Below are 23,863 nucleotides of genomic sequence, written 5' to 3' on the forward strand. Positions count from 1 at the left end.
TGTTAATCCGATTCGTGGCCCTGCTGCTTTCGTTGCTAGCACTTCCGTTTTCTTCGAAGGGCTGGCTTTCCTATGAATTGGAATTCCTTGCTTCTTGCTAAACCGTGCCTCCTTTCCGAGTTCCTGCTTTCAAACTAGTACCCACCCAGATGAAAGGAGAGTACGGCTGAAGGCAGGGCCAGTCAGTGCATTTTCTTGCTTTTTCACACTAGGATGCTTTGCTTGACAAGGGCTATCGTTGCAAGCGTTCCTCTTTCAATTCAAAGTATCACGAGCAAAGAACATTTGTAACTAGTTTTCCTCCGTCCACCATGGAATGAAGATGATCAAATCAAGGATTTGAAAGGGAAGTAGGGTTTACTACTTGCCAACCAGGAAGGTAGGACTTACTCGGATAGGGAGCTCGGGGAGCAAGCAGTAGAAAAGCAAAATAGCGAAGACAGGGAAATGGGGGAAGGGGAAGTTCTTGGTTGAGTGCGGTTGTTCTCCGATAATCCGGTTGAGAACTTTTCCAGCGATGCAGAGGAGAGATCATTTACAAAGAAAGCTATGACTAGGCTAGGATATTCTTCATAAAGATACTCTGGACAGGATCATCGATTCGCTTCCATGGTTGAAAGTAGTGGGACTGCCACATAATACAATGAAAATGAATTCATTCTCGGTTGAGCAGGAGATTCTGATCCAGAAGATGCCGCAGAAGACTTTGAAACGGTTACAAATGGATTGGCTCACTCCGCTCTAGATTTGGTTATGCCAGCCATAGGCAAAAGTGAGAAACCTCACCCTCGGGAGAAAGGAATATGCCTCCTACTAGAAGCGTTGGCCAAGGAAATACCCCCGTATGAGCTGCTTTCGGCAATGGGTGCTGCGGTCAACTAGACCAAAGAGGAAGGGCTACTACCTCCAGCTCCAGTTATTAGTGGGCTTTTTTCTCTATGGGAATACTTAATCGAATTCAGCCGTTTTTCCGAAGAAAGAAGACTCCTCTCTATGGGGCAAGGCATAGAAGTACAAGTGGGAAAACGAGGAATGGGGCGTCAAACTGTTGGAAATAAATGGGTTAGTTAAGTGCAAAGCTGATGGGTCTGTCGATAGATAGTTGGCTCGCTTAGTAGCAAAGGGATCCGGGTAGGTAGATTAGAATGAGACATTCGTTGAAAGAAAGGCCTAGTCTGACGCTTCCTAATTGAATGAACTGATCGAACTTCTTTTCTTCACTCCAAAGCAAGGAGATTATATGATAATCAGCACCAACGATTTGAAGGCCAGGATGAAGTAATATCCCTTACGGGAATCGAACCCGTGTCTTCGACATGAAAAGACGATGTCCTAACCACTGGACGAAAGGGACCAAAAAGCAATTCTTCATATACCTAAGAAAAGAGAAGAGAATAGAAGTGGTTCCTTTTCTTTCTATACGAAATTCGACGATTTCGTTTGTGTTCATGTTGGCGATTTCAGATGTGAATGAGGCCGGTCGTCTCCCCTTCCTACGGGTTCCCAGTGACACATCAACCACGCCCCTTCCTTTTCTCCGATCATAAATAACCTGATCTCTTTCTTTGTCTTTCATCCCCTTCTTTCTAATTCAAAAAAGAAAGGGGGGGCGGTAAGGCGCCTATGGTTTGACAGGCAGGCTCGCAACTTACAAAGGGCACTCGCTGCTCGCAGGCCTGCTCTTTCTATTATGATTTCTATGTCTATGAAAGCTCCTTTGACTCCAGCCCCATAAGCTATTCTTTCACCAGCACCTACGAGACGACTATTGCTATTATTTTTGCATTGCCATTCTTCTGGATACTTCGAGGGGATCTGTAAAGAGAAGAAATGGACAAAAAAATGAGCTAAAGCCAAGCGAACAACTCGAGTGAAAAAGCCAGGAAAGAAAAGCTCTAACTTGAGTAAAAAAGCCAATAACCAAGATAAAAAAAGCTCGGCGAGCGAGTAGGTTAGGGTAAAAGACACTAAGCTAAGATTAAAGGTAAGTAACTAGTATCGATCCACGGGAGCAAGGAACAAGAAAGGTCTTGAGCTGCCAAGAAGAATGTACCTGGGTCGGGAGCAGGGGTTGGTGGAACAACTGGACAAGCCTAAGTATCTAGCTTTGCTCACCTTGTTGAAACTAGCCCCGTTGCAATAGAGAAATCCTTTCCCGTTGAGAATGAACAGCTTTACCATTCCACTGTCTTTGCTGGAACTGCTGTCCTCACTGAACTAACTGCCCGTTTCACTTGTCCCGTAGCTGGCTTGGAATAAGAAAAGTCTTTTCTTCCTTCCCCGAAAGGAAGAGTTTTGGGCTTAAGGCATAATTGCTCTATTGCGGCTACCCTTGCTATGTTATCCGATGCTGTTCACAAAGCGGCTCTTACTATAGCTATAGACCCGGCTATCTCCGAGTTGAAATTGAACCCAGCCCCGTCCATCAATCCAGAGCTCAAGACAACCGCGATACTTAAATCGCTCAAATAGCCAGCCACCTTAGACGGACACAGCCATTAGAAGAAGAAACGGAAACTCGATGGAGTACCAGAGATCCTCGACAAAGAAAGTCCCGATTCGAGGAACGGAATACATTTCCTTGATTGAAAAGACCGGTAAGAGAAAAGAAAGTAAGCATAGTCTTCTGAAAAGACCGGGAACCGTTTGATTTTCCGTCAACGAAGAACAAAAAGTAACGCTGTGCAAACTCATCTGATCCCTGTTTGGGACTTCTTCTTCATGTCACGAGCCGGAATCGAACCGTAAAATGATCATTCATTCAAAGTAGACTTTTGTCATAGGGCAAAGGAGCTTAGAAGGGTGATGTAGGGAAGTCGTAAGGGATGACCTTAGATGTTGTATGACGGAACGATGACTTAATGCTTCCATTTTTGCTTGAGAAATGACGTAGGTGATAGACTCACTCCTTCTTTCCATTTTTTGATTGAGAAAGCGTCTGGCCCAAAGAGGTCTACAGTAGTGCCTTGCGAGGTCGTAGACCCGGTAACCCATCGTTCGCCTAAGATCGAAAATGCGATGTGACATCACTCTTCATTCAGTTCAGTCCATTTGCTTAACACATGCATGTCCAAAGAGATGGCGATGATCTGTCAAATCGAGATTGTGTGGGTGTTCAGTGGATCAAACCCTGTATTAATGGTTCTGGCAGGCTGCTGGCGTGGGACTTCTTTCGCTGGGCCCTTTGGACTCTAAATCCTTCCGGAGTGAGTGGTTCGATTCCACTCTCAGAACGATCAAGTCATTCCGAAAGAAAATGCAAGTGAAACGAGACGAGAATCAAATAAAATTGTAGGCTTATTTCCTAAAAGCGGTGGTTCTCGCCTCCCTGTGCCGCGGGGTGGGCGACTGCGGTTCGAGTCTTTTTCGATCGGGTAGATCCATACCATATGTTCCGGGGGGGAGACGAGGTGTAGCGCAGTCTGGTCAGCGCATCTGTTTTGGGTACAGAGGGCCATAGGTTCGAATCCTGTCACCTTGATGTGGTATTCACAGGGGCCGAAGTGCAAAGCCCCGTAGCCTATCCGTGGTCGGGAAGGCAGGCGAAAAGCACGCACCAAAAAAAAAGAAAGCTATAATTTTCTTTTTTTCTTTTCTTCTTTCGTGTTTGAAACCCATTATCAGGCTTTGCTTTTGATATTCTATATCTATCTAATATTATAAAGCTATTTCACTGGTTTGATTTACATACCTCAGTCATGTTATTTGTCTAGCCTTCAATCAGAATAGCCTCTCCACCGGTTCCGAAGATTCTTTCGGCATCAATGTGCTTTTGGAATCTTCCTATGAAACAAATAACATTCAGGAACTGTTTAGGACAGAACAGGCCGCAGATCAGTAGAAAGCGAGCTTTTTTCGCGTATAGCCAAGCCAACCTCGAAGCCCAATTAGCGCACGGGCCCTCAACTCAACCCTGGCGAGTACGCTAACTTGGTCAGGGAGCATTTAGACGGTGCAGTTAGTATTGACCACTACCGCCAAGTCCATAATTCCTAAATTGATGAAGTACACATAATGGAGCTCAAAAGCCGATTACAAAATATACTTTTTTAGCATCTTGAAACCGCACATAATAAATATTATGAATGAATCACCTTACAATAACATACGAGAGACTGCTTTCGATTTTTTCGAACAACAAGTCGAACCCAATGAACAATTCCATTCAAAGGAATGTTCTAGAGGGGGCCCTTTTCCGCTATATTCGCGATATTGAACAAAATGGAAGAAATTCTTCACGATTTCTAGAGTTCCGGGATTACTTCACTGATATCGATTTTTTCCTAAGCACGGCCTCTACTCTAGGTTAGTTCAAAGTGTAGTACAACGAACTATCGATACACCGAAAACGAGTAAAGATGGGTACATAAAATGAAGACATCGTGGATTACCCAAATTGGGACGACGATAGGACATTTCACTTTCTTTCGCAATATTTCTGATCATGACTCAACCACTAGGAAAGGGGATTGCTTACTCTCAGCCACGTTTTTCGCTTATGCTTAGTCAAGTGAGGATTCCATTCGAAGTAACGTAACAGGAGCACCATCTTCAAAACTTCTCGGGATCCGGAGTTTATCGAGAAAAGGTCCCATCCTTCAATATCATGATTGGGTCAACCAGGCCAGATCATAAGTTCAATAGTTTGATCGGGTCGACCAGGTCAGGCCCGATCATGAGTGAATAGAAAATCGAAAACGTACATAGCTGTTCCAGCGGAAATACTTTGTTTAATTCTACCACTTCTACTAGGAGTAGCCTTTTTAGTGCTAGCTGAACGTAAAGTAATGGCTTTTGTGCAACGTCGAAAGGGTCCTGATGTAGTGGGATCGTTCGGATTGTTACAACCTCTAGCAGATGGTTTTAAATTGATTCTAAAAGAACCTATTTCACCAAGTAGTGCTAATTTCTCCCTTTTTAGAATGGCTCCAGTGGCTACATTTATGTTAAGTCTGGTCGCTTGGGCCGTTGTACCTTTTGATTATGGTATGGTATTGTCAGATCCGAACATAGGGCTACTTTATTTGTTTGCCATATCTTCGCTAGGTGTTTATGGAATAATTATAGCAGGTTGGTCTAGTAAGACGGGGGGCGGCCGTTCGGTCGCCTATGATATACGGACCAATTGGTCAAAAATGGGTTTGTGCCGCAGGTGTTGAACGATCTACTCTACACAGGTGTGGGCTTACAGGGCTAGGGCTCATAAACCCTTTCTTTCATTGGGTCGGTCACTTTTCCGGGCCGGGATCGAGAAGTGGAAGTCATAAAAATGATCTTCGCACCCGAAAGGTAGCTTGTCAAGCTGGTCTCACTATTGGAATGGAAATTCTAGCTTTCTTTTTGGCTCTTCTTCTTTGTCAACGCTACTAAGGACCTGACGGTTCGCCTACTTGATGAATGAAAGAACATGAGAAAGGGTTCTAAAAGAAAAGGCGACGAAAGTATACTACACTACACTACAGTACAGTCAAAGTCAGCGGCTGAGTGCCTCGCCTACTATTTTTTGTAGGCGAGCGAGTTAGAGAAGAGGCTTAGGGATAAGAGAGTGTCGGTGCGTACGTAGCCTTCATTCTACTACGCTACACAAAGTCACTTAGCTCGACGTTAATTAAGAGAGTAAAGGAGGAATACCCTACATAGAAGAACCGCTGTTCGCTTACAAAGGTATAACCTTTCGCTCCCCGGGGCAAAGCTGCTTCGCACCACTGATAGACGACTACTTAATTAAGATTCCATTTCAAAGGCGCTACTTTGTTTCGCAAGCCTTTGTCATTGTCAGTCAACTAAGGTTGGCCCTCGGCCCCCTGCGAATCCGTAAATCAGAGAGCATGCCGCAAAAAAAAGGATGGTCCCCTATGCATTGAATTCTTTCCGGAACGAAAAGAATTCAAGTACCTGACCCCCCATCATGGTGAACCTCTCCTTGTGATCGGGATGAGGTAGATGCCTCCCAGCCGGGGGGCGGATCGAATCGGAGTTTCCTTAGGTAGCCACCGACCTACAGTTCTCCTTAAACTTCTGTGCTTGGTGGAAAAGAAGCGAACAAAGGTACGCTCGCTTGCTGTCTTGTTCTCTGCCGCGGACTGGGATCGCTCGCCAGCTAGGCCCTCTAGAAAAAAGTTGGAGCAACATTGTATGAGAACATATTACCCATCTTCGGGGACAAGGGGCGGAACGACCTCTCGATCTACTTACTGCAGCCCAGGACGGGCGTCGTCGTCTAGGCGTGACTTCTTGTTTTTGATCTCCCCTACGCCTAGGACGTTGTCTGGGCCAAGAGCCATAGTTAGTTGCTGTTTCCATTTGGTTCTTCTTTCTCGTTGTTGATACCGGCAAGACCCAGCCAGATGATGATGTCTGCTGGTTGGTAGTGAGAGGACTCTTAGTACCCGCAAAAAAAAGGGCGCTGGTCATGTGATTTAGTTTCTTGCTCTCCCTTAGCAGCGGGAAAGGAGTCTATCTATCTGCCTAGCTTTGGTAGATTTCCCCCAACGCAATTCAAAAACGGAAATTCCACGAATCCCTGAGGTGGATAAGCCCGACGACTCAGCAGCAGTGCGGAATTGAGTTTCTGGTCCGGTGGATCTGATCTATTCTATTCTGGGGCAATACATACCAAAAGGTTCGAAAGAAGGAAGGCGCAGTATATAACCAACCCGCCCATAGCCGGTCTAACTGCTGAGAGAGAAAAGTGCTTTTCTTTCCCTAAGAGTCCTCGAGTACACACAGCTATTGCTGATCCTTTGCGAGATCAGGATGAGACCCTTCAGAATTTCTAATCAATCCATGTTAGGTCAACATCGAGACAGAGCATCTCAGTTGGCTCTGTCAAGGAAGTGAAACAGGCATTCCTAGGTTGAGGTTACCATAGGATTGACCCTCAGTCAGGCCTCCGATTCCAAGGAGTTGATTCAGCAAGTTCCCCGTGCTACCCCGCGGGAAGTCTAATCGGATCAATCGGTGGTTCCGTAATGAGTAGTCGAATACACATTGAGGGGGCCTTGCCTCCTCCTTCCCGCCCACACCTTCATTCTTTTCCTCCTCTGATCTTAGAAAGCCAAGAGACTTGAATTTAAGGCTTCAACAGTTATAATTATACGAATTCTACATACTAATTCGAATTAGCCAATAAATTAGCTATCATCTTTTCAATATAAATTATTGCAATATCAATGAATTGCAAAAATGCAATATTCAATAAGTAAAAAACAATACTCTGAAATAACCTACTAAAAAAAAGGATATTATTAAACACTAATAAGAAAATAAGATTTGATTTCTATTCATCTTAATGTTTCTTATTATTATATATGCCCCTTTGTTTAGGGGATTCTATGTCTAATTATTCCAAAAATTGGATTGATTGATACGAGTTGATTTCCTGTTACGATGGATGGAAGAAAGAATGGATAGTCCAATAGCTGCTTCAGCAGCCGCAAGGGCTATAACAAAAATGGCGAAAATGTAGTTGTGGAAGTAGTCTTGCCCACTTTGCCTTACGCTCATAGAGATCTATAAGTATCCCTCTTGTCTAAGTAGGTAAGTACGCTCTGCCCAGTACTTTGGCATTAAAGCCTGAGTCCTTTGACCTTCTTTCTTGAATGTTCTGGAATCCCAAAGTTAGAATTGAATGCAAAGAAAGAAAGTGAATTCCAAGTGAATCACGAAAGAAGCAAAGCCGTAACTCGCTTCCGCCGGCAAGTAGGCATGAAAAGTAAACAATGGTGACCCCTCTTGCATCTCCTCCTTCAAAACCCTATCCTCGATCAATGGTATTGGAATTTGAGCCCAGACAAAGCTTTTCTCCTCAGGAATTTCATTAATGAATTTTATTATCTTGATAGACCGATGAGCTATAATGTCTCTGGGTAGGGGGGCCCGCCTGGATCTATGATCGTCAATATTGGGGTGCTATCATAAGGTGGTTAGATCTCAACCAAGTAAAGGGCGCCCCTGAGGACGTAGACTTAAACTAGGGGGCTGAGATTGTCTGCTGAGAAGCTCTGGAATGATAGAGAAGGCAAAGGATGCTAGTACTGGACGAGTAGTAAGAAAAAAGAGTTCCTGCTGTCCAACTACCCGATTCGTTAAAGTAGCACTGGTAAATGCGTAGATAGCTGTCCAACTAGTCTATTCGAGAAAGTAAATAGCAACGGAGACATACTACTAGCACAGGTCGCGGGAAGGAAACCCGGGGGAGGAGGATGAGATAGCTTGGTGGGTTTGTTTGTAACAACTAGCAATACTCGTTCGGTTTCAAAAGTAGAGCTATAAGACCGGGTAAGCAATAGGAAAGAAATGTAGTTGTAGTATAGTACTGTACAACACAACTAGCACAGGAAAACTATTCGAATCGCTTGTAACAGCAAGCCCGGAGCTAGCCTAAAAGAATTCCATATCTGAGCGTTCTAGTCATTCCTGCGAAACTAGAAGCTACTACTCGTTCCAAGGGTGGAGGAGAAGTATCCGTCTTGTTCTTACGCCGACGATGTCTGGTTTATATTTCATAATAGAAGAGGTGGATTGGATAGTTTATATCATGGAGAAATGTGCCTATCTCTCGATCAAATAGTAATCGGATTGTAAGAAAGAAGTTATGGTAGTTTTGACTTAGGGGCCTACTGCCTATTAAGAACCTGGAGTGAACCTTATTTATTTTTGGGGAGAAATGACTCTTGTGAATTGTAGAAGCAATAGCATGTACAAAGCTAGGTTGATCTACAAAGATAAAGAAGAAATAGACCTACCTTTCCAACTATCTTTTGAAAACACTAAGCAGGGATCAAAGCACTATTAATAGGTCCTCCTGAAGTAATCCTTAACAGTTGTGAAATAATGGCTTTTCTAACCAACAGGTCTATTGTTTCAGCCAGTAATCCAACCAACAACTGAAGTTTTTCCCATCCCAAGTCTAAAGATAGAGATGAACCCTCTGCTGTTCAAGATTGGCTTAGTGTTAAATCATCCACTGCTCTCTTTCCTCTTGTTTTTGGTGAATTATCAGTGTGCAGATGAATTCAATCCACTGCTATTGAAGAAGCTTTTGGAGGCATATCCTCTCTTGTCTTGTCGGACTAAGAGCTCTTGTCTCTTTCTTTTCCCACGGTAACTAGAGATTGAATAATAGAAGCCAGATTCAATATCATAAGAAAATAGAGATTGTAGCGTAGAGTCAGGCTATCCCATGTTAGCAATAACAGCTTTGGGATCTTTCCTGTTAATGATGAATAGCTTGCCTCAACAGATAATCAGAATTCTTTCTATTCGCGGTATAACAACCGGAAAACGAATCGATCTAGATGCCCCACTCTTGCCTTGAAGGAATTGAATCATCAACTGACTTACTTGAGGAATAAATCAGCTGCTTTCGATTCTTGTCTATCGGATTCTATTGAGAAGAAGGGACAACCATCCATCCTCCCCGATAACGATAAGTGGTTGTCTACTTCCTTGAAGCCCTACTTCCCTAGAGAATTTATTTAAGCAAGTATTGGCGTAGGAGGTGCGAAACCACGGCAATGCAATGACAGATAGGGTTTTTGGAAAGCGGGTAAGGAGGCAGGTAAGTATTAGTCGGTGGATAGCTGTTTTGGAAGAACACTCGGATTAGGGGGAACCCCAAGCGCGAGCGAGGAAGTAAGAAAGTAAGAAGCTAGCAAGGGTTGTCAAACCAGCTAAGGATGTAGCTGTCATCAACCAGAAGCAAGTAAAGACGGGAAGCCCTCTACTCTAGTATTTCGCTTAGGAGGGGATGCCACCTCGGAGAGCAAGCCTGGTCTTGCAAATGAATTGAAATGAAGTAGTTGTTTATTTAAAAGCAAGGAAAGATAGCAGTTAAGGAATATCGGATCGGGTTGCTCGGGGAACAGGATCTTAATGATCAAAGAAGTGATTCAAGAAAAGTGCCGGTAATGTAATGGTACTCCGCGCCATGGCTCTGGTACTTAGGAATGATTGGGTTGTCCCTTCACTCAGAAGATAGGGTTGTTTCTTGCTTTGGTTGAATCAACCCTTCACTCGGGCTAGACTCCTTCCTATTGATTCCCTTCTTCTATAGACAGACCCCCGGCTAGGGCAGCAGCGTTTTAAAGAAATACGAACAGTTTGGTTTTCAGTGAGCCCGCTTCTTATTCTTAGTGATAGGTTTCTAAAGTATCTATCGCTATGTGCCCCTCCCCGGAAAAAAACAAATAGGCTCGGGCAATTATCAGCTTAGGGACAGCAAGCGGATAGTAGATCTGGCTCCATCCCTTGAATCCGCTGTAACTGATAGAATCTTGTACGAGAGACCCGCAAATAAATAGGGAAAACCCGCTTAAAACGCTTTTTAAGTAGAAGCTGAGCCATTACCTGCTAGCATATCTCCCCACCAGGACTCCCCCCAAAGCAAAGCTAAACCCGTTCTTTAATTCAATACCTAGAGACCCGAAAGCTCCAGTCCAAGTTGAGGCGCAGTAGGAGGGATTTCTGTCACCATTATTTATGGACCACGTAAACATACTTTTTTAGTTTAGATTCTTATGCTGGACCTGCAGCCCTAGCCTGGGACACCACTGTGCGACATAAAGATCGGATCAAGTTATGATTTTCTCATTAAGAAAGAGTACCCGAGAAGAATAGATATGATCCGGAAACACTCTTATTCGACGAGGCGTAGAGCGTTTTACTTTCTTCTTTACAATTTCCTTAATGCGCATGAATGAGAGATTACAGCACTTAGTATGAGCATATCGGCCTAGCTTCTTAGCCATAAGAATAGTTCTACCTACCAAGTCAACCCTACTCTTGCCCACAAGAAATTATTATTAGATACTCAATTCTTCATTGACTAGCCCCCCCAAGCAATTACCTATGCCCTCCCTAGCTTATCCATAAGATAAGAAGAGACATATCTGAATAGATAGTATTAGACCACTTCTCACAAGCCCAGTCATACATAAAGGAGGATTTCTTATAGGCAAAAAGAAAACACATCTATATCGGCGTCAAGAGTTACCCAAGTCCGAAGTAATGCGTCTTTCTATCTAGTCCAACATGCTTACCCAAGACCCAACTTCTTCACTACTTGACCTACTTTCTATAACTCCCAGACTCTGCTTATTATGCCCGAAGGAGCGTATTTAGACTGAATAAGTAAATAAGGCGCGGAGCGATAGAACATCTCTCAGTTCACTAAGGATGAAATACTCTTGCTAGCTTTCGATGAATGCCTCCAGTTTTGGAGTAGATATAGGCAAAATTTAGCAAGTAACATGGTTGCTGTCACAATTCCTTAATCTTCTCGGCTGGAATCTACAATGGGCTACGTACGCCCTTGTTTTTGAATCACGGAAATGCAGAGGTTTTAATTAGTGCTTACCTGCAGTCCACCCTTTCTTTGAACCTTGTAAATGATCGAATTTACAGATATGAACTGAGTGCCATTTGATGAGTAAGATCGAACAAGGGAGAGGGATATGGAAAGGATGAAGTAATGAAAGAGGAAGTCATTGCTAGTAGTAACGACTTGTCACGATCCATTGGTTCATATAGAATCCATGTCCTAGGTCTATCAAAAAACATTCTTTTCGCTAAGCGTATATAATAAAATAGAGTGAAAGGGTCCACCCGAAACCAAGGGGGTACTAACTAACAGCTGAGTCCTCTCCGAACCGCAGGAGATAGTTGCCCATCATACGGCTCACCAACTTCACTTGCCTCTAAGGGGGGGCTCGCTCCGGGCAGGTTCGGATCACTTACTATACACGGCCCTACGAAGGGGTTAGGAGCGTTTTCAAGATGATTCTTTCTTTGTCGAGACGAAAAAGGAACCCATCTTTTCGATTGAAAAATGTGAGTCTGTTTTGCCCACTTTATCCATCCCCCTCTATAAAAATGATAAAAAAGGCATTTTAAATGCTTCTTATTCCCGTGTTTGATCTTATCCATCTCTGCCCCGCTTCCATGTGGGCAGAGACCCCTGTAGAGAATGAAGAGGAGCCAAGGATCTTACTCTCAAGAGTGCTTCGATAGGCTCCACTCTCTCCCCTGAATAAGTCAGGCTCCGTTAGCCTGGGCTGAGATGGGGATAACGAGTCGACGATTGAAGCCCCCAACGTTCTGCCAGACACTGGACAGGGGTAAGCTCTGTAAATGTGTAGAGCCAAGTGTAGTGTGGTGTAGTAGTAGGCACTTCTAGGCCCCTTCCCGGCTACTGGATCACTCCAGTGCTTCGGGTACTACGGACCCTCTGCCATCCATTGCAGCAGAGCCGTTTCATGAGCGGGGGGGCTAAGCGCAGTTCTTTGAATCAAAGGTTTCATGAAATCAAAATCGATTCTTTTTTAGATATCTGGATAGATGGATGGATCTATCTTTCTATTCAGATATCTTTTGCAATCAGCCCCAAATCCTTGATTTGGCCAGGAAACAAAGCACTGCTTTGGGCCCAGGAAGCGAAGCTGCTTCTCCTCCACACTTCTTTATTTCTCCGTGCCCCTTCCGCCTTCGCGCGCCATTGGCGCTTTGCTCTCCTCTTATTTCTTCATTGGAGGGTTCGGATGGACTTCGCCGTTCTTTCCCAACGAAATGGAAAGGGCTGTATCACATCGAGATGTCGATTCGTTTTCCGCCCCAAATGAGATGGGGAATTAGTCACCTCTGTCCCTTCATCTTTATGAAAGGAATCGAGGCCCGGCTCGCGTCGTTCCAACAACCGACGGGGAGCACCCCAGTATACGATCGCGCGCAGTAACTGGGAGTCCTATTACACCTAAGGCCAACTTCCATTCACCAAACCCAGGTTCATCTCGTGTAGTGATTGTGGACTCGTACAAGGATATGGAGTCGACGGTTGATGTATCAGACTCGACCCTGTCTTTCGTAGCATGCATTCCCATCTGTGTTGCAACTGATTCGGTAAGCTACGTGTCCGGTGCACGGAAAACAGCCTTCGGTCTCCCAACCTTACTCATGGCAACCTTCCGGCCGCCCAACGACCTATAACGCTAGTCACTACTCCCACTGGGGCTAGGAAGTAAGCCCCACAACCCAAAGCGGCGAAGAACAAATAGAATTTGCTACAAAAGCCGGCTAACGGGGGTATTCCTGCGTATGAGAACATTGTAATGGAGAAGGTCATAGCCAAAATAGGATTCGTTTTGGCTAGAGCGCCCAAATCCGCTATATATTGACACGGGTTTGCCGTAATGCTGGAACTATGGCGAATGCATCTATCGTCATTGATGCATAAATAAATATACCAATTAGTAGTGATTGAATTCCTTCTATGGTTCCACATGAGAAACCAGTACGAATATAACCTACATGTCCAATCGAACTATGAGCTAGAGGTCTTTTTACTTTCGTTTGGGCCATGGCGGCCAGTGCTCCTAAGATCATAGAAGCAATGCTGCAGAAAAAGAAGATTTGTTGTAATGTACCCCCATAGGAAGCAACAATAGAAACACGTGACATATTTGCAGAAATAGAGATTTTAGGCGCAATAGAAGGAATGCTGTCACCGGGGTGGGTGAACCCTCATAGATATCAGGTGCCCACATATATAGAGTCAAAAGAGAGATTGAGTCCGAGGGAGAGGGGGGTTTTCTTGGGGCTCGAGAGATTGAATAGATAGGGCCCCACAAAGTTGGTTAATTCGCCGCTGGGGAATTCACACAAAAGGGAAGGACTTATTCTCAACGAAAAAAGTGCTCTCTGAACCGAACGTGAAAGTTGTTTTCCATCAGACGGCTGTTCACGTAACTCCACTCTCGGCTTGGATTATATATCCATTTGGTCCGCTCTCGGCCATTCCACACGCTGCCTAGCAGAGACGTGGTTATCTGAAGTGGATTCTCTCTTTTCTTTGGGTGTAGTCGGACATTCCACTTTGTTAAGTTCTTTTCTTTTCTTTTGTATTGTAGTAGATGCCGAACCTGCTGCTCAGTGGGCGGGCGCAGCAGCTACATGGACCCCTTTCTTTATGTTGTTGCCAGCGCTTTCCCGGGCCGAGCCGGAATTCTTTATTAGAACGTCGGCAGGCAAAGCCCGAAGGAAGGCTGCTATCCCCTCGGCCTTCTTCCTTTTCGATGAAAAACAAATCAATCTCCGAAAGCGTTTTCCTTACCCTTCCCCCCCTTCGTCGAGCCTTTCCTTTAGTGGTAAGGGATATGCACCTTATCTGAACGTCGGCAGGCATTCCGGAATTCTCCTTTTTGAGCCCGGGTGAACATAGGCTCAAACATGATTGGGGGGGTCCTAGCTACGCCATGCGTTCAATACAAAAAAAAGCCTCTGGGAAGCAGCAGAGATTACAAAAAGAGGGTGCTTTCCTGTGTTGCACTGAAAAAAGGACAAAGGAGAAGACGCTCTTCGACTTTCTTTCTTCCTCCCGCGCCCGCCTAAGCCCGGCCCGCGTTAGAGGGGAAGATTAGCAAAGCGGAAAAAGACAGAGGGAGGGGGAGCTGCATCTTATTCTCTTCGCGTTCAGGATCGGAGAAGCATTCGGAAGGGGCTAGGCCTTCATTTCGTTGGCAGAAGCAGAAACGATCCAATCCATTCGGGGAACCCAAAAACGAACTCTGTTTACTTTTTTCATAGATAGATGATATATATAGGAATAATATATACATCCCTTTACTGTATATGTCTATGTATCTTTTAATCTCCCGATTCTCTTTTTTTTTTAGTTCGCACTGCTCTTTCTCTCTAAATTGCATCAAAGAAAATAGAGAGAGAGAGCAGATGGATCCTATCCCTATAACGAACACTCATTCCTATCTATTGATAGAAAGATCTTCGTCACGGACTTTGCCTTAGACTGACGGAACAAAGCTAAGAAGTAGGCTGAATGGAAAAAGGAAAGGGACAAGGGCGGTCGTCGCTTGGCGCGAAGGCTGCTGGTTCGGTACGGTACTAAAGGTCCTCGGACTTCCAGGCGGTTTTTCTTTTGGGCTGCTGTGAACCCTTGGATCTCGCCAATACAGCCTCCTATGGTTTTCGTTACCGAGATATCTTTTCTTTTTTCCCAGGGATTTTTTGGGTAATCAGCTCCCATGCTGCAAACAGTCAAATCTGAACCTTGCCGCTCTTCTTTCCTCGTGGGCAGGAAGCACACCAGCTGCGTGCGTTGCGTGATTCCACTGTGTTTTTTGCACTTGACTGGGCGGACAGTTGACCGGAAGATAACTTCGATTCGCCCGGCCAGCAGGCGGGCGGCGTGCTTATCTTGTGTGACAACACTACAGAGCGAGTAGCTCTTCTAGTCGGGCAGCTGTGTGACAACACTCCAGAGAAAGCGGCGCTTTTGTGTAACATGCTATGGTCTCAACGCCCTTACGAGGTAGTGATGAGTTTCACGCGCTCTAAGCCGGCCCGCGCGCAGTTAGGAGGATTGGCCGCTATCTGAGCGGTACCACCCATCCTACCCTACTACCTATAGGGGGCCGTCCGTCCTACAGCCGCCCGAAAAGGAACTGCAGTAATCTTGAATAGGGATCCTACAGCGATAAAAAGAATCCCCATAAAAATACCACTAGATCGAGCACCAGTGATTTCGTATCCGGTCAAAATCTTGGCTAATTGATCGAAGTGGGTAGCTCCAGTAGACCCATAGATCATGGAACAAATAGGGTGGGTAGGCCCAACCACCACACTACACGTATAGACGCGAACCCCCCTCCTTACCGTACGTGCGACTCTCACCGCATACGGCTCGCACAAAGACTCAAAAATCCATCCCGAGCTTTTATTCCACCTCTCCTCTCCAATCCTCGATCAAACCTCTACTTCAATGAACCACGTCGCGTTCTTTATCTTTCTCACTCGTCGTTTCGTTGGTCTTTTATTGGTCATTGATTGTTTAGTCTCGTGGAAGCAACCGATGCTTTGGTCATTCGACTCCTTGATGCCAGTCTGTGCTTGCTGTCATGCTGGCAAAAGCGGGGGTTTCGGCCGGTTTTACCTACTATTGGATTTGAACCAATGACTCTCGCCGTATGAAAGCGATACTCTAACCGCTGAGTCAAGTAGGTCAAGCTGAGTCAAGTCAGAGAAAATAGAAAAAAAGAGAAAGCCAACCAAAGCGCAACCAGAGTTCCCCGCGGGGTGGAGCGCTAAGAAAGAGAAAGCGTTTATCGCTATACGAAATGAAGCAGCGGCTAGCACGCTAAGATAAACCACTTGGTTTAGGCTCCTGCTTAGTGGCGTGTGATTTCAACACTATTCCAGAGGTATATGACAAAAATGGTGGGAGAGACCTCTATGTTCCTCAGCTTAAATCATTCTAAGATTGTTTACAATTCTGTCATCTATTTGACATGAGGGCTAGAGGGTGGTCTTGGAGCAAGAAAAGTGTTGAGTCCAGGCGCATTATGGTACGACTGAGACTGAGTTGGGCAGGAGCAAGCGGTTGGATTGGCCTGACTCTTCAAGACCAAAGATACTCGGCTTCCTCTTCATCAAGTCACGAAATTCGACCCAAAGATTAGTTAGCTGCACCAAAACTAGAGTAGGGCCAAGCAAAGCCTAGGATGAATCTCTCTTCTAGTCTAGCTTCCGCTTACACTGAAGCTTCCACTCCCATATGGGCAAGAAGAGCTCCTTCTCTTTTTGCCAAAGCAAAGACTCGCCTTTCTTCTTTTCTGGCGGGATATGAAGACGGAAGCATGAGGACTGAGATGAATAGCCCATCCTTTAGTGAGCTGCTGAAAGACGTGCTGTTAGCCAACGCGAGTCATCAGTATGCAGGGAATAGGGTAGGTTAGCATATATAAAGGACGTGAGATTGAAGCAAGAAAATCTCTTCCTTCCCCTTCCTATGCAAGCCTGATTAGCTAATGGAGACAGAACGGAGTCATTTTCCCTATACTATAGAGCGATAGACAGAACCAAGGCGAATCTCTCTGTTAGGCATGATGACTACGTCATGTTTTCTTTTGCTGGAAAGCATCCACTCGGCCTTCTTCCCCAGTCTACCACTGATGGCAGACTAATCCCTCAATATGAAAACAATATCGAAGCGAGGACAGAGTCTTTGATCTCTGTTTTCGAACCTTTTGCTCAACCGTGAAAGGCTTTGACCATTCCCAAGAAAAAAAAAGCAAAATCTATCATCCAATTTGATCTCTAAGATAGACAAAGTCTGGTTCACCAAAGAGCCTTATCCTACGTCACTGCCTCGTCAACCTGACTTCCATCTCCTGACATCGGTACTTGTTTTCTAGTTTGCCCAGGAAAAGTGGAATTGAAACCTGCCGCACGCGTTCAATAGTATGCGCAGCTGCTGGTCTTTCACTTGGAATGGAACAGGTATATCTCTTTGGCCCGGGGAATCCCAAACAAAATGTCGTCGGCGTATCGCGCATAGTAGATCCTGAGTGACCATTAGCAGCCAGCCAGTGCCATACCAACTCTGCCTCACCAGCCAGCGAGCGTAAGAATGGAGCGAGCGAGCCTGCAACTATGTAGCGAGCCTATTTTAAACGATGCCAGACATTGCAATGAAAGAAAAAAACTTTCCTGTCTGTGTTATAGCTAGGACTTGGATGTTCCGGAATCCTCTTGCCGAGCTGGAACGACCCATCTCCTATTTCTGCTTCCAACGCCTACACGTTGAGTCTCAGTTACTCGAGAAAGACTTATTCATAGTGGAGATAGTCAACCTCCACCAGCAAGCAGCACCGGAGTGAATCCTTTCGATCTTTTTTGAGAGGGTAATGAAAAAGGAGAAAAAAAAACGCTGAGAGACACATTGCAAAAAGAATCGCTTATTTCAATGTTGTAAAACTAGTGAGTGGTACAGGAGTTATGTGGTCAGTAACCCTCATCCTAATAGGGACACCTTGATTAGTGAGGTCAAGAATAGGTTTCTGTGCATCCAAATCTGTAACCCAGTTGATGAATTAAGAAAATGACATCAGGTTGGATCTGTAAGGGAGTATATGAGCCAGTTTGAAAAAGTAAGGCCGGACTGGACTGATCTTGGAAAACCCTAATCTTACTGAGAAGTTTTTCTTTTCCTCTTTTCTAAGTGGTTTAAAGGAGGAAGTGAAGTATATGGTCACTGCTCAACACCCTACCCTAATAGTGTGAACAAGGCTTATGAACATGCTATGCACTATGAGTTAGCACTTGAGTCAGCCAGTAAGAAATCTAGAGTGGTACCTAGGTGCAGAATTCCGAAGAGAGAGCGCGGCTCACTTCAAACTACCGCTTTCTTTCTACTTATGAGATTTGCACTAGAAAGACAGAAGTGGAAAGAGACAGAGAGGAGACTAGTAAAGCCAATTTCACCTAAAAAGCGGAAAATGACACTAACTTCTACTGTGGGCAAGTCATCATTTCCAGAATGGATTCAGTCGTAGAATGCTGAAGTAGAGCAGTACCAAGGTTCGGTTTTGGGACAGACAGAAAGTTGGATAAGAGGATCGTTCTTAGCCCCAGCTACGAGAGAATAATATGCATCTTCCGTCATTTCATTAGACGTTCTTGTTGGATTTGAACGCGCATCGGATTACTTACCTTCTACAACCTTCTCTCTTTGAATTCATCTCTCAAAATAGAAAAGCTTCTTTCTTCTGGATTCAGTGTTCAGATTAGCTTCCTTCTGAAAGCAAGTATACCGAGCATTCATTCGATGACATCTAGGTCCTAAATCCAAAACCTTAAACACTAGATCACCGGCATACCTAGCGTAAAAGAAGAGTTGCTGCCCATTTGCATGTTCCATTGCTTTTTCAAGAGCTAGGTCTAATGGAAAAAAATTCATTAATAATGGTGAAAAGGGCTCCCTCACACTCATCTGCCTTTCCCTTCTTCTACCCGCACCGCAATCAATGTTTAGGAATTTTCCCGGCTCCCACTTTTCCACTTCTTCAGTCGGCTCACTCATTTTCTTTTCCTTCTGCTTGGCTTCGGGGGTCTAACGGTTTACCTTTTCGCCTTCTCTTGGTTCGTCCCATGGATCCTCTTATATCACCTCTTCCTTCTCAACTGCTGCCACATGCCCCTTCTTCCCCTTCAGAGACATCAAATAACATTCCCTCGCCATTTTATGGTGACCGGACTCTACTCCCACTCCTGCTTCCGTTGGGATCAATTTCATCATCAGATGGGATGTAGATACTACCGCCCCTATCGCATTCAACGTTCCTCGTCCCAGAATCGCATTATACGCCGAAGGAGCGTCAACTACCAGAAAGTCTATCATTGCCGAAGACCGGGCCGAACTCGACCCTTAGGGGAATTTTGCCTAACGGTTGCAGAGTATCTCCAGTGAATCCCACTAGGGTGTTCGTACCTGACCTAGATGACGCAGCTCTAGGTTCATTTGATCGAATGCTCGTTTGTATAATATATCCGCCGAACTCCCTGTATCAACCAAAACACGTTTGACTCTGTTTCCTCCTATTTTCAGGACAAGAACTATCGCATCATCATGAGGTCGCTGTATGCCCTCAGAATCTTGATCCGAAAAGCTGATCACGCTACCTTCCCTTGGCCTTTTCTTGTCGACCTGAAGGATGATCGGGAACTTCATTTTGGTGCTATACTGTCGCCGTCCTTTGTTCGTGTCCCCTCCCGACGCTATCCCCCAGCGATTACGTGAATTATAGGGGGGCTCTATGGATATTGTTCGTCTCCTTTCCTTCCCTTACCTTATTATTCGGCCTACCTTGTCCCGGGGTCCCTATTTCCCACTGCGGGGGTCCTTCAGGCCTCTTTCATCCAGCCTTCCTGTTCCCTTGCCATTCACATACTTTTTTATGAACTGATATAACTTCCCCAGCCGGGCTCTTCTTTCGAGCTCATCTTTGAGTTGCAAGCACTCTATTTGGGTTGGGTGTGACCCGGACTTTCTTTATATTCACAATACTTGCTCGCTTCTCTTATTTCATGCACTTCCAACGGCCTCGGTCGTCGAAGATCAAAGTCGCTTCTATGCTGAATTCTTCTCCAAATTGAATCCCGGTTGAATTCGGTGTATGCGGGAAATCGTCGCCGATACTCTGTGGGGCTATCCGGTTTGCTCGCTCCGCCCTTTCACTTACTTCGAAGGGGATCGCAGACTACTTTCTTTGGGGCTATGCTAACTCATAGCAGCACCTATCACTAGAAACTCTTTCATTCCTCACTAGCAGTTCTTTGGAACTAGTTCCGTAGTACCTGTAAGAGCAGAACACTTCCCTCCACTCATACTCTTTACCTGTGGGGCTGTATGGTACTTTAGCTGGACTTTACACCAGCTCTATTCACTGATAGCGTTACTGGCTCTTTTCCAGCATTTCTGGAAAGCAGCTCGCACTCACCGCTGCGCGCCTAGTTAGGCTTAAAAATAATAGGAACAAAGATCTTCCGCAATCAATGTTGTACTCAAATCCTCTCTGGCCGGAGAGGGGGATCTCTTAAGCAGAGTATTCCGAGTCTAGGGCTAGTGGAAGCGTTGAAGAGGGATATCGTTTTCAAAGAAGGCATGGGGCCCTTTCGTCTTTGTAGAGACTTTCACAATATACCAAGTGGATAATACCATCCAAGAGAGAAGGCCCATAAAAAGAAGCAGGCAACAAAACATCTTGATTTATAGGAATCAACGACCTCGCCACTGCAAAGGAGGAAGTCGAATGATTTGGATTCGGACAGGCTGTCTCGACAGTAAGAAATCGACATCATCATCTGTCTTTCATGATGGTGAGAGGCAAGATTTCGTGGTAAAGCACAAACCAAGCATAAGTGGATAGCAACTTATACTATGGAGGCAGAGTCTCCTCCCCTCATTTCGCAGCTTCTTTGCTCTGATCCTGATCTCTCTTTCGAAATTGCTACATGATTTGTGAAAAGTGAACAAATAGGTCAGCCACATAAAGAAGAATATGGGTGGTGTAAGCTTTCCCGCCTGATCTTTACCTAAAAAAATGGAAGTAGCTCGATTCCAGTATCAAGGAAAATGGGTTGTATAAATAGAATGAGAAAAAGTTAAACACTAGGAAAAAAGATTCTTTTTAGTAATACTTTATAAGCATGGAAGACCCTAGCAACGTTAGGTATTACTAAAGATGAAGATCGAAGTCCATCCAAGTCTAGAAGTAAGCCGGAGACAAGTGAACAAAGGCTGGCGTAAGCACAAGGGCGAGCTGAAGAAAGCTTTTGAATTGAAGAAATTGGTTCTGACGTCGAAGATAGGCTAGCTAGGACTGAAGCTTTGAAGCGGATTGGTACTGCTTTTCCTTTGGGCTCAGGCATGGTTGACAAGCGGGACTTTCCCTTTTTTTTTCCCTTCGGAACTGGAACTACTGCTGGAGCATCCAATTCGTCAGTTACTGGCATGTCTGTGCTGTGGTGAAAGCACCTTTTTTCAAAGCAAAGGCGCGATTAAATAATGGGCAAATCGGGAGTTTGCAAGCTACGAACTTGTGGTAGTGTAGAAGAAGGTCCGGCATATCGAGGAATAGGAGCCACACCAACCATGAATGGTCGAATCGTCGAGTAGTAAGTAGTAGGGGAAGTTAATCTTCTTCTTTTTTCGAAGCTGTCGGTTCATCCTAGTTTTTGGTGAGTACTTCAATATCTTTACCATCCTTTCCCTTCGCCAGTCTTAGTTCTTAGAAAATCAAGTAAACCACTGCCCAGGATTTCTTTCTGGGGCTCGCCCCATCCTATAATGTTTCACACACCAGAAAAAACCAGAACGAAGCAAGCTTCATGCGTGGTACCAGATAGATGTCATCAAAGACAGATCACTGATTCGGAGACTACCTAATAGTATGATCTATATCATCCAGGTGGAGTATGCATGAAAGAGTCAGATGCTTCTTCTATTCTTTCCTCCTCGCCTTGTGCCAAATAGCGAATCGAATATAGAAGAAAAGTTCTTCTGCTTCCTGCTCAACAACTTAATAATAAGGAAATATCTATATACGCAACATAAGCTCCTTCGTACCCAACAACTTAATATAGGAGAAATCCAAAGTCCTAGTTTGAAACATCAAGAAAATGCATATTCTTTCTATACCAGTGGACAAGAAGAGATGGAATGTTCCATTCCTGGACGTAAGACCGTGCTGTAGTAAGCTTTCTTTTGCTCAGGAAAGTGGGTCATTTCAGATACCACAGTTTGGAGAATAATAAGAATTCTCATAGGCAAAGAAGTAAGTCAGCACTAGTCAAGTAGGAAAAAAACAAGTAGGAATAGCTAGAAGTACTTACTATAGCTATAGTAGTTGGCATGTCAAGCTCTATACATAATAGGTCTTTTCATAGCTTCGAAGGGTCACAAGTTTACTTTCAAAAGGAATAGAAAGACGGGATGGCAAGTATAGGTAATTATAGTCAAGAAAGTAGAAGTAAAACCTACAAGAAGCAATGGTATTTCAGGTTGGATATATGCAAGAAAACAACTAGTAGAAATGCTAGGGTATATGGAAGGTAGACAGATATGCCTATTTCAAAGTTACTAGGTAAAGTAATGTAAGGGATAAGTAAAGTAAGAAGAGAAAGATAGTCAAAGTTGACATCTTGAAATCGACTCGCATGGGCCAAGTAAGTGCTTATAAAAGGAGGCTAAAGCATAAAACAATAATGAAAACTATAGGCATGTTGGATCATCTATAGTCCTAGAACATGTAGGACCTGGAAAATGAATCCGAGCGAGCGACAATGCCCTTATAAGGAAGCCTCTCTTTTTAGACTAGTCAACCTATGCACGCCTTTTCCAATATGCTAGAGCAGGCGATTGTTCAAGGGTAAGTTACTTCCTCCTTTATGCAGATGAAATACTTGCTTAAGCGTGAGGCTTAGCAAAGTGCTTTGACACAGTAGGAAAGGTCAGTACTTATCTTTGAAGAAAGACCTAGGCCTTATGATCGATCCTATGGTAAGATGTTTTCCCTTACTTAATTAATAAGCAGCCATAGTCCGTGCTAGGAAGACTTTCATTATAAGAATTCTAGCAGTCGGACTTTGAAACAGAAAAAGCCTTAGGAATGGAAACCCTAGGCCCAGCCTGACAAGGCTAGAGAGAAAAAGCAATAGCAAGAGATCAGCGAACGAAGCGGAGAATGATCACAATTAGGTCGATCCTACCATAGCCGAGTCTACATCCAGGACCTGACACGATGAAAAATAAGATTCTTTCTAAAAGAGCTAAGAAAAGGAGTACGAGGACTAGCTCAACGTATACCCGCACGAAAGACTTGAAAGAGCTCACGCGTATTATGCCTACCTTGGCTACTGGTGAAGATGGAGTCGTAAATTCACTTAACCAAAGCCATACCTGATTGCCTACGAAGGTCTTAAGTCTCCGCATGCCCAACACCTACCCCTACCTCTATCCTAACAAGGTCGGGATATCCACGCAGAATACTAATAAAATAAATAGATTAATGATTTGGATGGCAGGCGGATGTACTAGTCAAGATATATCTGTCCTTCTTTTCCATCTTAAAAATAAGACTTCTGGCGAAAAGAGTGGAGTTGACTACCCTTGCTTAATAACTAGTTGCAGGCATGGCTTATTAGGTTTCTGAAAAGAAATTAAATTGAGTTACCAAAGAAAATAGACGGCACAAAACGGGCGTTAGCGATAGAAAGAGGGCTAATTCGACTCCCTGTCCGATCAGAAGAGTTTCTTTTCCCCCACCATAAACAGAGTTGAATCTACCATCTATACCCTCTCTACCACCAGTCCTACCTGACAGACGGTTTATTCCCACTTTCCTCCCTCCATCCCCGTACTCTTCGGGTGGACGGTATCCTAACCTTGCTTCTGGACGGTCTGCTTTCTCAATCAATCCGGTTTCTTCTTCCGCTCGGTACTCATCTACCCTACCCCTCGCAGGAGCTCGGCCGTCTGTACCACCAAGAAATCAAAGGAAAGATGAATTTTTGC

General features: G+C 44.6%; 1 protein-coding gene and 2 non-coding genes across 4 annotated transcripts in view; 2 read left to right on the plus strand and 1 right to left on the minus strand.

Annotated features, from left to right (window-relative positions):
• LOC118473676 (ribosomal protein S3, mitochondrial) overlaps nt 1–11,458 on the plus strand; it is a 48,912-nt gene extending 37,454 nt beyond the window's left edge. For both annotated transcript variants that reach the window (XM_035963615.1, XM_035963614.1), the window contains one exon: nt 1–11,458. This exon is cut by the window's left edge. The gene's annotated coding sequence lies outside the window, so the exon portion shown is untranslated.
• TRNAE-UUC (transfer RNA glutamic acid (anticodon UUC)) lies at nt 1,283–1,354 on the minus strand. Its single transcript has one exon. It is a non-coding gene; the product is annotated as a tRNA-Glu (tRNA).
• On the plus strand, nt 3,407–3,481 carry TRNAP-UGG (transfer RNA proline (anticodon UGG)). The gene has a single exon. It is a non-coding gene; the product is annotated as a tRNA-Pro (tRNA).
• Nucleotides 11,459–23,863: the final 12,405 nt, after the last annotated feature.

The sequence above is a fragment of the Zea mays genome, unplaced genomic scaffold (genome assembly GCF_902167145.1).
Source record: "Zea mays cultivar B73 unplaced genomic scaffold, Zm-B73-REFERENCE-NAM-5.0 scaffold_106, whole genome shotgun sequence".
Taxonomy (NCBI): domain Eukaryota; kingdom Viridiplantae; phylum Streptophyta; class Magnoliopsida; order Poales; family Poaceae; genus Zea; species Zea mays.